Below are 13,133 nucleotides of genomic sequence, written 5' to 3'. Positions count from 1 at the left end.
ATTTGGATTATGTGAATGGACTACAAAGATGTACTTTAGACCTCTGAATCATGCTTTGAAGGATGGGTTCATGCTCATATGAAAAAGTCAACTCTAAGTTGTCTTTGACCAAAAACCCTAATTTGGAACACCACATGAATTGAAGCTTTATGAACTTGAAATGATGCAAATATTGCAATTGATTGTTGATGAAGGGAATCTATTTATCATAATGAATGAATGGGAGATTTAAGATTTTAAAGGTCACACAAATCCTTGAATAACCATCTGCTTGAACTTCTTGATGCCAACCCTAACTTGTAAAGCAAACAAGGCACATATTTTTTTGTATTTTCATAAGGTTAGTAATGCATAAAAGACACACACATGAGATGTTTGATGTTATACAAATGATGAAAATGAGATGGGATCTTAGGGTAAAAAATAGGATATGACAGATACCCATCTTTAAGTTTCTTCCATTTGAGGATATGAAGATTGACATTTTCGTCTCGACGAGATGGGAGAGACTTAAATACAAACATGCACAATTTTGCCCCCTAAGATGCCACAAAATGATATGATATGATATGAATGCAGACAAAGGTTATGTGGGGAGTAACACCACAGAGGAATAACAACAAACTAATATACTGGGAAAGGATTAATATTACTGGGAAAGGATTAAAATTACTAGGAAAAGGTTGCAAATTCGTTGTAATTTTTTTTTGCAATTCTGACAATTAGAAAAATAGGAACTCCACTGGGGAAGAGACTGTCAACTACCAATCGTAAGGTAGCTTCACAGGGGAGAGCAATATTACCTACTACCAAACATATGGTACCCTAAGCAAAGGTAATAAAACCAGGAAAATATTGGATACAGCAAATTTCTCAGATAAATAGATGACTGTCTATTCAAATAATGAGTCCAGTTGAAGAATAACAAACTTCCATTAACATAATATGATTTAGTTTCTTCTTTAACTAAATAATCCACTCAGAAAAAGTAAATAAACCTCCCCAATGCTCCAGGTTGTAAGCCACATACGGGTTTCAGTTTCTTCTTTAATCAAGTTTTCCACTTATAAAGGATAAAATAAACCTCCCTAACGCTTCGGGTCAACATCCACAAACGGGTCTCAGTTTCTTTTTTAATCAAGTTTTCCACTTGAAAATGATAAAATAAACCTTCCCAACGCTTCGGGTCAACAACTACAAACGAGTCTCATTTTCTTCTTTAATCAAGTCTTCCACTTGAAAAGGGTAATAAATAAGCTCCTAAAAGGGTAACCGCTTTCTAAATTGATAACTTCACTTGGGATCTTTAATGAGATACGGGTCAGTTAATTTGCTAAACGGATTTCTCAAATAAAGAGAAAATCATTTGTATGGATCTTCAACAAACTTCTCACCGACATTTACTAGGGAGATAACCATAATTTGATAACAGACTTATTGGGAAAGCTGCCATTAGTTGTGGTTTACATTGCATGAAGCAAATAAAACACTTGTAATAATCTTCGAAAAACTTCTCAGACGGAATTTTTCGGAGAGATAACCATTTGATGAGAAATAACTTCATCATACTTCTCTTCGAGACTTTCACAGAAATTACCATTTGATGAAAGGAAAATTGATATGTTGATCTTCAAACTTCTATGACATAAACTTCCTGGAGAGATAGTCATTTGATGAAAGGTAATTTGAGGTACTGATAGCTTCATTGGGGATAGACAAACTTCTTGGGAAGAGATTACCATTTGTCATTTACAAGGAAATTCAGGAACAAAACAAGTTTCTCAAATAAAGAGATCACCACTCGTTGTTGTGTATAAACTTCAAGGGAGTGTTGTAACAACAGTGATGGGGGAATGAAATTCCTCTCAATGGGGAACCACCAAGAGATTCTTCCTGAGGGGACAAAGTATTCAAAGGTGCAAAATAAATGCACTCTCAATCCAGGTTTCACAGCCTAGAGAGACTCAACCATTAAAATTGTCAGAGACCGAGTTCAATCTAGGAATAAACTGAAAAGAAACTGTCAAACAAGACATTACCCAATGAGGAACGAAACCCAATAGGGGATTTGTCCGATCCATGGACGGAATGGAAAGCAAAAGAAAAATCTTCCACGAGGGATAACTCAGTGGGGAAATCTAGACAATCTTTGTCTAATAAAAAAGGACAACCATACAAACTCCATTTTAGCTGGGGGTTCCAGGCTCCGGATTTAATTGGGGATGAAGTAAATTATGTATTGTGCTAGGGAAGAAACCCACACTCAGCTGGAGGAACCTGAATCAAAGCTTGGTTGGGGAATTAGGTTTAGTACTTCACTGGGGAACATTAAGTCCCAAAGACATCAACCAGGGGATACTGAGCCATGCATCTTAACATGCCATAACAAACTTGAAGTAAAGTTCCATCATCTAGGGATACTTGCAAGGCAGATCACAAAAAGATGTAGTCCTACATTTTGAGGTTTAACCGTTCTTGGAGAAATTGTTGATATTCCTTCTTATATTCACAAATCAAAGGAAAACACACACATTTCTATCAAAAACAAAAGCTTTTGTTTCAAGACTTGCTATCAAAAGTAAAAATGACATTTTGCAAGATAGAATAAAAATAAGAATTGCAAATAAATGGATAAAATCTCAAATTTTATTGAAGGAATTGTAATCGGCAAATGGCGTGATTCCATGGATCATTTACAAAATTTGGAAAATTGTAATTAAAGGGAAAAGGCTGCATTAAAATATGATGACCACTATTCTCCCTAACAACTTTTGAATTCCAAACATTATTGAGCTTCCGGCTGTGAGAAATTTGATTGCGAACTCTTGATGGATGAGGTCACCTTAGATGATCCAATCTGGTGTGGTGCAGTTACTTGCCATTATCCATAACTTTTGCCTAAATTTCCCTTTCCTCTTTGATCTTTATGGCCATATCTGGGCGAGTTCTTCTTAATTTCTGCTTGACTAGAGGACATTCTGGTTTCAAAGGCAAACGATGCTCTATAATATCTATATCCAACCCTGGAATGTCTTGGTAGGACCAAGAAAACACGTCCACGTACTCTTTGAGAAGCTCTATCATTCTCTCTTTGACATTTGGAACAAGCAAAGCTCCAATCTTCACCTCTTTTCTATCTTCTTCTGAACCTAAGTTGATTACCTCCAATGGTTCCTTGTATGGATGGTTTCTTCCTCCTTCTCGAGTAACCGGGAGATCTCATCAGGAATCTCTTTAACACTTTCCTCTTCAGCTTCAAATACCGAGAATTTAAAGTTAGGAGAGGGAATAGGGTCATGGTTTTTAATGTATGTTTCATGAATTAATCTGCACATGTGATTAGCCTTGAATATAGAAACATATAAAGGTTGAAGTGTATGAAAATGTTGTAAGTGATTATTATATTTTTTGTTTTAGAATTACCATTTTCCTAAAAAGCAAAAAGTAAAAACAAACAACATGGAAAGCAAAATGTGACACTTTTATTAATGATTGTCATATCTTGAAACAAAAGCCCGACACCAACTCTTTTGCCTTGGGCAGAGCAAAAGGAAACATTTTTTTTAAAAGAAAGCCCTACAAAATACTCTTTCACCTTATGCAGAGCGAAAGGACAGGACAACAAAACATTACTTTGAAATGTGAATAATGGACGGGACATCAATAGCAGTCCAATTTCGATAAACCACTCCATTCACAACGAGGTCTGGTGAATCCTTTTCAGGACCATCTTCTATAATAGAACTGACTTCAGGTGGAGTGGGATGAATGAAACCTCCGTTGCGAAAAACTTCTTGAATAGGGCGTATGACCACGCCCTTTTTGACAACCTCTATAGATGAGGAAGAAAAACCAAGACCTTCTCGGGACTTGTTCTCTGGAAAAATCACGACCTCTCCTCAACCATCAGTTGCACCACTCTTGACCACCTTCTACGCATCTTTGAGAGAACAAATGGATACCTCACTTCTCTTAATATTTTGATCAACAATAGACAAGGCTTAGAATTGGGTTCCAATAGCATCTTCAGATTCAACATAAGATAATGATGAAAGATGGCTCGTAATCAAAGCATGTTCTCCACATACCGTCACCAATTTCCCATTCTTTACAAATTTGAGCTTCTGATGAAGAGTAAAGGTGACTGCCCCTGCCTTACGGATCCACGGGCAACCTAATAAACAACTGTATGCTGCTTCAATGTCTATAACATGGAACGTGATCTGAAAAGTGTGAGGACCAATAGTCATAGGCAAGTATACCTCTCAAATAACAGTTTTGCATGAACCATCGAAAGCCTTCACAATAATCCAACTACTCATCATTGGAGTGCCTTGAAAAGATAATCTGTAAAGTGTTGATTTAGGCATCACACTCAGTGATGATCCGGTATCTACCAGCACACTAGAAAAAGGGTCACTCGCACCGTTCATTGAAATATGTAGCGCCATATTGTGATTTCTACCCTTTCCAAGGAGCTCTTCATTACCAAAACTCAAATCGTTGCAGGTAGTTATGTTAGCTACAATACAGTCAAATTGACCCACTGTCACGTTATAATCTACATACGCTTGTTCTAAAACCTTTTGCAAAGCTTCTCGATGAGCCTCAAAGCTTATTAAAAAGGACAACACGAATATCTTTGATGGTGTGTGCAACAGTTGCTCCACCATGTTATACTCACTTTTCTTTATCAATTTCAGCACTTCATCATTGTCCACCTTCTGATTTGTACCACTAGACTGGCTAACTTGCTCAACTGGAATCTCAACCTGGGTTTTCCCTACAGCGACATCTTCAGTTCTTCTGGGAGGTGTAGAGGCAAACACACGCCCACTTCTTGCGACTTTGCTAACATCAGCAATATTAACAACGGAAGGCAAGGGAACCTCCAATCCATATTCAATCATGGTGGCGTTATACTTATATGGTATAGCCTTGTCAGATTTATAAGGAACTAGACCAGGAAAACTGGTAACCAAAGGAGAAGCGGAAGTCTTTTCGTTGTCGTAAATGATCTCTACAGGCTTGAGAACATTGAACTGAGGTGCTATAACATTAACTTCATTATCATCATCATGTTTCCTATCATAGTTGACCATGATATTCCTTTGATCCAACAACTTCTGAATATCTTTGCGTACAAGAGGACAGGCACACGGATTTATATAGCAAATTCTACAAGCAATGTAATTGTGTTCATGATCAACAAAGGCAAGCCTTGTCAAACTAGCATGCATTATGACTAAGGATTTTGTGATAAACCTAACCTTGAAGACTGTAAATTTTCCTGGATAACCATGTACCATGTTTATTGAAGATCCCCCATGCTGAGGTAAGGGATTAGCCTGCACATTCGGATTAACATCTTTGAAGGACAAAATGCCACCTTTAATCAGCCTTTGAACATCATATTTTAAGCTATAACAATTCTCTATACTGTGACCAGGCGCTCCTTGATGGTACACACAAAATTGATCGGCTTTGTACACATAGGGGAATTATTTTGCGACAACGAGTGGAGATCGAGTTTGGATGTGATTTTTGGCTAACAAAGTCGGAAACAACTATGCATATGAATTGGAATAGGATCAAAATTGGGTGTTCTTTGGACACGATTGTTGTTGTTGAACTATGGGCGAGCCTGTTGTTGAGGCTGTTGATGTTGTTGTGTAGATTGTTGAATAGGTTGTTGAAGAAACTATGGTTGATATGCTGGAGCTACAACTAGTGGATTGATGATCGGAGAAATGGTTGCGACATGTTATTGTTGATACCTTCTGCTTTGTTTGCCATGCAAAACAAAACTAACTTCATGTTCCTTTTTCTTAATGAACCCACTTCCAAACTTCTTAACATTACTGGAAGAATCCACTTCTTTAGTTAAATGTACCTCACGAACTGCCTCTTCAAGCCGCATCCCCATGTTCACCATTTCAGTGAAGTCATTTGGTGTGCTTGCAATCATACAATCATAGTAAAACAAACTCAAAGTCTTTAGGAAAATCTTTGTCATCTCTTTTTCCTCAAGCAAATGACATATTTGGGCAGCCACCTCACGCTATCTCTGAGCATACTCCTTAAAACTCTCCTTGTCCTTTTGAGACATGGCTCGGAGTTGGTCCTTGTCCGGTGCCATATCTATATTATATTTATATTGTCTGATAAAAGCTTCTTCAAGGTCATTGAAAGTACGAATTTATGCATTGTCCAAACTCATGTACCACTTGAGGGCGACGCCAGTTAAGATATCCTAAAAGTAATGGATTAACAGTTGATCATTATATGTCTAGGTCAATATCTTGCGAGTATACATTACTAGATGACTTTGAGAGCAATAGTTGCCTTTGCACTTCTCAAAGTCCGACACCTTGAACTTGTGCAGAATCTTAACATTGGGAACTAAGCAAATATCAAAAGCATTTGCCAAACAAGTATTTTCCTCTGAGGGTTTTGATTTCCTTTCACATTTTCGAGAATTGATCTTGAAACTCGTCCATTCTCTCATCCATTCCAACAGCTTCACTTGGACCGGTGTGAAAGATAGGTTCTTTGTTGTAAGAAGTGGTGTGTACCACATGATGTGGCACAAACATCACGACGGTAACAACTAGAGCTTTGGTAGCCTGTGGACGATACCCTTCTGGCATATAATTAGGACGCATGCCCCAAGGAAAATCGAAGGGCATGTGGTACTGAGGAGCACTGAGGGGTGCTATATAAATAGGTGTGGACACGATCTCGAAGATCACAGTTCTTTGAATAGTCTCTTGAGAATTAGGTGATGGCTGATTCTGAGCAGCCACTAACGCTTCCATCATGTTGTAGAGTCTTTCCAAGCTTTCTTTCAGAGTGTTCACTTCTTCCCGAAGCTCATAATTTTCTTGCTCGAGTTGATCCATCCTTCTTTGTCGACCCTCCCAAGTGTTATACAGATGATACAATTTGACTAACAGAGACAAAAGACACATATTGGTTTCTTGGAATGCAAAATGCTTGCATGATGCATTATGTGTTAATTCAAAATGAAAATTTTTCAAGGAATTTTTAACAATTATTGCAAACATTATAAAGGATAATATTTTTGAAATAGGCAAAAGAACCTCATTTCATTAATAAGTGGAAACAATACAAATCAGAAATTTTCAATTTCAAAAGTTCTAAATAAAACAGAAAATAATAAAAGCTAGAATCTAAGAGTCCTAGGTTATCCCATGATAAGAAGATTCAATCCTTCCTTGCAGCTTCCTGTTGAGCTCCTTGATCTGGTCTTCCATCTAATTCTTCTCAATCACGGCTTGTCAATAATCAACTTCCAAGCAACTGAGGTGGGAGGAGTATCTGGTTGAATGCTAAAGGAAAATAAATACTCTTGCACCTTTATTATCTAAATTAAATTATTATCTAATAAATATTTTTCTTTAAATAATATATAATAAAAAATATTAATAAAAAAGAAAAAAGAAAATAAAATTAGGATTCCTCTCTCCCTCACGTTTCCTCTTAGACACACCCACACACTACACTCTCTCACACGTTACTCTCTCTGACAGGATAAAGAAAAGAAAAACTTCCTCTTCTTCCTCACAATAGGTGACACCACCACTCAGCTCACACCATTCACCATCAATAACCTAACCCTTCTTCCGTCGTCGTCTCCACCCCCTTCTCACTCGCAATTCCATCTTCTTCTTTCGAAACCTCTCAACATTCCTCATCGTCATTCACCCGCCACCGCTCAATCCTCCATTACCGGCGAACCTTCTAACTCCGTCGAATCTCTACACCACCGTGCACCACCGCCGCGCATAAACCTATCGCCGTTGTGAACCACCTTTCCACATCCTTCACCGTCCAAACCTTCCAACATGCATCTCCACCATTCGTCACCATGAACAACTACCTTCATCCGCCGTACAACACCATAAACCCTCTTGTCGCTTATTTCTGACCATCGGAAATTCTCTCAGCCTCCACAGAGTTCCTGGATATCACCAAGATCTGGAACTTGTGATCCGCTAGGATTTTGTTGACGAAGCAAGTTCGCAAGATTTCCGAACAACGAAACTGCTACAGTGCAGCCAACCTTCGCTACAGAGGCAACACCGAATAATAAAGGAGCCTCTTGCTTCAACGGTTTTGGACGATTTCAAGTTAGCAAGGTGTTCTTCTATTGGATTGCTGTTGGTTTTGACTTTTATGCAGGTGCTGGTCCGGTTAGGATTTGAAATGGAAGGGTAGAAACACCAACTCCACTGCGTTTTCGGTTTAATGTCGACATATTTGACATTTCCGACAACTCTGATTCCAACACTTGCAGCAACCCATATGCTTTGTGTAACTTGCAGCAGCCCAAGCATTGTGTAACTTGCAGCAGCCCAAGCGTTGTGTAACTTGCAGCACATATATCAAACTCTACAACAACCTCGTTGCTGAATGTTTGTTTTCCTCTTTCATGCCATGTACGAGATGAATTCCACGGATGCACCGGTGCGATAAATATTGAAGTGGTGTGTTACCGTTGGTTTCATTTCCTGTCAACAATTCGACATTACGGTAATTTTTTGAATCAAATTTCAGTTTTATCCAAGTTGCTAATGTTACTAAGTTTAATTTTATTTCAATTTTTTAGATGTTATTGTTTCATGATTGTTTAATGTTATATTGATTTTTGATGTTACATATGGAATTTCTTTTGCATAGCCATTAGTGATAGTATTTATTGAATTGTTATACTATAATTTTGATACTGCATGTTGATATTGCACATAACGTTATTATTTCATGAGTATGGTGTTCATATTGAATTGCATGGCTTTTAAAAAAGTTGGTTTGTAATACTGCAGGTTTGTTTTTATTCCATGAACATGGTGCATATGCATTTGTGTTTTAATTAGTCATTTGTATTACTGTTGTTTTAAAATTTTGTTTGTTTATAAAATTTGTAATTATAATGTTAATAGAATATTGCGGTGCATATAAATTTCAATCCGATTATGTCGTGTTGTTGTTGATTTTTGGTAACATATTGTAAATAATATTGAGTGGTTGCTATTTAAATTTGATTCCATTGCGATAAAGTCGGAATTTCGATCCGCGGATTCGACAATTTTATGTCGTTGTGCCGCCCAAATTTCAACATATCAATTGGATATTTTCACCAAGTTATGATTTTGCGTATGACATTACTCGTGTTGTCACTACGCACAAACCGGTTTTTAAGCACATTATGGCTAATTCAATCTGATCATTTTTTAAATCAAGATTGTCACTTATTTATTTCTCTTTTAATTAAATTAGTTAATTGATTAAAATTTTGCTTAATTAGTTTAATTTTGATTAATCAATTTTAATTAACTTAATTATTTAATTTAGTTAAATAATTTTGATAATTAATCTTAATTGACTTAATTAATTTATTTAACTAAATTTTAATAAATTAATTTTAATAATTAAATATTGATCATTTTTTTTATTATTACAATTTCAAACCATCCTCAAACTCGATTTTATTCAACTTCATCATCAACTCATTTCAATTTCATCGATTCAAAAATCATAAACTATTTAAATGTCAATTACTTCTCGATTCAACATCGAGCCCATTTTCAAATACCCTTGTAAGCCGATTGCTTTTAAGCATCGCCATCAACCTCACATAGCTTACTCTTGGGCTTTCTTACAATGAGACCTATTTGGTTATTAATTGATCGAGTAGAAGAACAATACACTAAAATAAAATACAATTTATTCACAAACACCAATTCAAACCTCGATCTAATATCGAGCATTTTTTCAAACTCAATTAAAATACTCAATCACAATCAAATACCATTTCATTTGAAAATGAAAAGGGAGATGGCTTTGAGTTTTCAATTCCTCTCCTCGATTATTTGAATACGAGTTCTCTTACTCGGTTAGTCAAATAGTCGTCATGTCTAATCCACTTAAGCAAATCAAATCATTCTTACAATAATAAGAAATGCAAAGGGAGATGACTTTGAGTTTTCAATTTTTTCTCCTCGATTATTTGAATACAAGTTCTCTTACTTGGTTAGTCAAATAATTGTCGTTCCTTTACAAACTTCCAAACCCCGATTAAATCAAATTATTTTCATAATAAGCTAAATGAAAAAGGAGATGACTTTTAGTCTTCAACTTCTCTCCTCAATTGTTTGAATACGAGTTCTCTTACTCGGTCAGTCAAACAATTGTCATTTTTTACAAACATACGACTTAATCAAATCATTTTCATAACAAACTGTACGAAAAGGGAGATGGTCTTGAGTTTTCAATTCCTCTTCTCAAATGCTTGGATATGAGTTGTTTTACTCAGTTATTCAAGCACTTGTCGTTCATTCTAAAAATACATCGACCATACATAAACTTATTTTTATAATCACTTAGATGAAAGAGAAAGTGGTCTAGAGTTTTCTAGTCCTTTTCCCGATTATTAGGATACGAGTTGTCTTACTCGATTATCCGAGTATTCGTCATCCATTTAAAACACCTTAATTATTATCAAATCCTTTCTATAATTAAAGATGAAAAAGAAAGTGGTCTAGAGTCTTCTATTCCCTTTCCTGACTGTTAGGATACGAGTTGTCTTACTCGACTATCCGAGTAATCGTCATCCGACCAAAAACATCTCGACCAATCAAAACATCCAACATATTAATCGAACTTGTCACCCCCGTGTGACTGAAACTCTTTTCAGAAAGAACACTATTAATCCTTTCTAATGCGCACAACAAACTAGTGCTTAAGCCTCTGCCGAGAGTAGATAAGCCAATGTTTATCCTTTAGAACGCGATCTAGACAGTCGTTCATTAAAAGACACCAACAAACCGTAGTCCCCGAACTACGAATGCTCTGATTTCCTTATTATACCATAAGGATACGTAGGCAGGAGATTGCTATATCTTCGCGAGCACACTAATAAAAAACCTCCCCTTTCTCCTTTCTGAGGTTCTCATCCATTTCTATTTTCGATATTTTATAACCCAAAGATAACAAACAAACATAAATTAACACTCAAAACGCAAATTAGAACTAAAAGGTTCCCGCTGAATACAGCGGACGTGAGGGGTGCTAATACCTTCCTCTTGCGTAATGCACTCCCGAACCCGAATATGGTTGCGACGACCATTATTCCATTTCATAAGGGTTTTATCGATATTTTCCTATTCCTTCGTTGGGATAAATAAAGTTCGGTGGCGACTCTGTTCGAACATAATTTTTTCCGCGACCATCGCGAGGAATCGTATTTTTCAAGATGCGACAGATGGCGACTCTGCTGGGGACTAGCTCCAAGCAAAAGAGAGTGAAGCCTAATTTAGTTCAGTTTCTATATTGTGTGTTAATCTTGTTTGTTTGTTTGTTATTTATTCTGTCATAATTATTGTCTGGTGTTTTATTGGTTATGTATTATTGGGGTTCTCTGATTGGTGGTAATTTGTGAGATAGGCTCTCCACCCGAGTCTGAGAAAAACCATAAGATTAAGTTGGTGGTTGCGTAGTGGGCACCCACAAGGAGTCTTCCTTGTTGGGAAGATACGAAGACCCCGCCTAGAGGAGATTCTCTTGAGATATTATTGTCCGACGAGTCTTCGTCACGACAATAGCATTTTCAAGTTGGATCAATGACTCTAGGGACCTTTTAACCCACTATATCCGGCGGTTATGTAATATTAACCTAAGAAGTTTCAAACTTGTTGGGTTAATACGAAAGCCCCAATCAGATGAGATCCCTTGGACGTATTATTACCTTATAGTAATATTTCCAACCTCGATCTGTGACTCTGAGAACCTTGTTAGAACCCTGGACTCGAGAGTCGTGTAGTAGAATCCTCATGGAGTTTTCCTTGTTTGGATAATACAAAGACCTCACCTAGACGAGATCTTCTTAAGGATACTATTGTCCGACGAGTCTTCGTCATGGCAGTGACATCCTCAAGAAATATCCATGACTCTGGGAACCTACCAACTGTAGAGCCTACCCATGGGGTTCCATTAATCAGAAGATACCTATCATTTACCCGTTATTCTGATCCATCTGAAAACACTTTGAACCTGTGATCCTGAACATGGCACTACAACTCATACACATATTATTGCATCTGCAATCGTCATGCATTGCATATCACCTTTCATACAAAATATATACAAAAAAGACTCATCCACCCTTCGTCCATAGCCTGCAGTTGATTTCCTGATACTCATATCAGACTTAAAGTAGCTCTTGAAAAACCATGGATCCATTGGAGCAAAATCACATTGCATTAAAAGGAGATGTTGACTCGATGAAAAACCAGGTAAACCAACTTGTGGAGGCTATGATAGCTTTAGAAAAGAGGGATGACAACATTCAGCAGACTGCAGTCGTAGAGAATGTTATTCCAGCTCCAGTAAATGGTCCTACCCAACCTCTACCCACCTGGATATGATCCTGATGTGCAATATGGATATTATGCCAGAACAATAGGGCATTCAACTGAAGACTGCAATGCTTTCAAGGCTAAAGTGCAACAATTGATCGACAAAAGGTACATATCCTTTTCAGAAGGAAGCCTGTTGGTGCACGTAAACCTCTCGTCAGAATGAGTTCAAAGATTTCATAGAGTAACTCCTAATGCTAGTAGTTCAGACAGGAAGACGTCCTCAACACTGGCAATCGTTGGACTGATTTGTTTCTATTTTTGCATTTGTAGTTTCTTTGTTGTTAAAAGCTGCTTGTGTTTAAACATTGTTTGTTTTTAATGGTAATATTGATGAAGTAATGATGCATGTTTTGAATTAATTATCTCGCATTCGCTCATTTTTCTTCTCTTATATCAAAAACAAAAAAATACATCAGTGTTTCTCCCATTCACTTTTCTTTATCATAACCTTTGTTTTAGCAAATATTTGAGGGAGGATGACGAAAACAAGTTACCCACAACTGTTGACTATATGCTTTTGGATAAAATCCTGCTAATGATGTACAGGCATTGTTTCAAATTCCCAAACACTGGAGAGATAAGGAGTTAATCCCTAGTCAAACACTTCGAGCCTAGAAGTAGGAGTTTCTTTCGGATCTAAAAGAACCTTACATTAAACCTGGGGCAGGGTAGTGTTCAGTTAATCTGACTATG

At 37.0% G+C, this 13,133-nt stretch overlaps 1 long non-coding RNA gene across 1 annotated transcript; it reads left to right on the top strand.

The window, feature by feature from the left end:
• Window positions 1-12,431: 12,431 nt before the first annotated feature.
• LOC127087336 (uncharacterized) lies at window positions 12,432-12,799 on the top strand. Its single transcript, XR_007789860.1, has 2 exons — window positions 12,432-12,545; window positions 12,647-12,799. It is a non-coding gene; the product is annotated as an uncharacterized LOC127087336 (long non-coding RNA).
• The last annotated feature ends 334 nt before the right edge of the window (window positions 12,800-13,133 follow it).

Source organism: Lathyrus oleraceus, chromosome 5 (assembly GCF_024323335.1).
Source record: "Lathyrus oleraceus cultivar Zhongwan6 chromosome 5, CAAS_Psat_ZW6_1.0, whole genome shotgun sequence".
Lineage (NCBI taxonomy): Eukaryota > Viridiplantae > Streptophyta > Magnoliopsida > Fabales > Fabaceae > Lathyrus > Lathyrus oleraceus.
The sequence above is the reverse complement of the archived record's forward strand: the minus strand, read 5'-3'. Positions and strand labels throughout refer to the sequence as shown.